Genomic DNA, 218 nt, shown 5'->3' on the forward strand with positions numbered 1-218 from the left:
TGTTTCTAAATTATAAGTAGCGAGTAGGAGTAAGCGAGGGTGAAGTGGTGTAGTGGTGTACCAGTGATAGTGAAGCCGTGAAGGGGGAGTAGGACTAGGGTTTGTAATTTTGTTTAATTGTTATTCCATTTTTGTTGGCTTGTTGGTTGGTTGGGCACTTGGGCTAAGCCTAAGGATTATTGCAAAGGATTATTGGGCTAAGGGATTATTGGGCTAAG

The sequence above is a fragment of the Cynara cardunculus genome, unplaced genomic scaffold, assembly GCF_001531365.2.
Source record: "Cynara cardunculus var. scolymus isolate 2C unplaced genomic scaffold, CcrdV1 Un_Scaffold_412, whole genome shotgun sequence".
Lineage (NCBI taxonomy): Eukaryota > Viridiplantae > Streptophyta > Magnoliopsida > Asterales > Asteraceae > Cynara > Cynara cardunculus.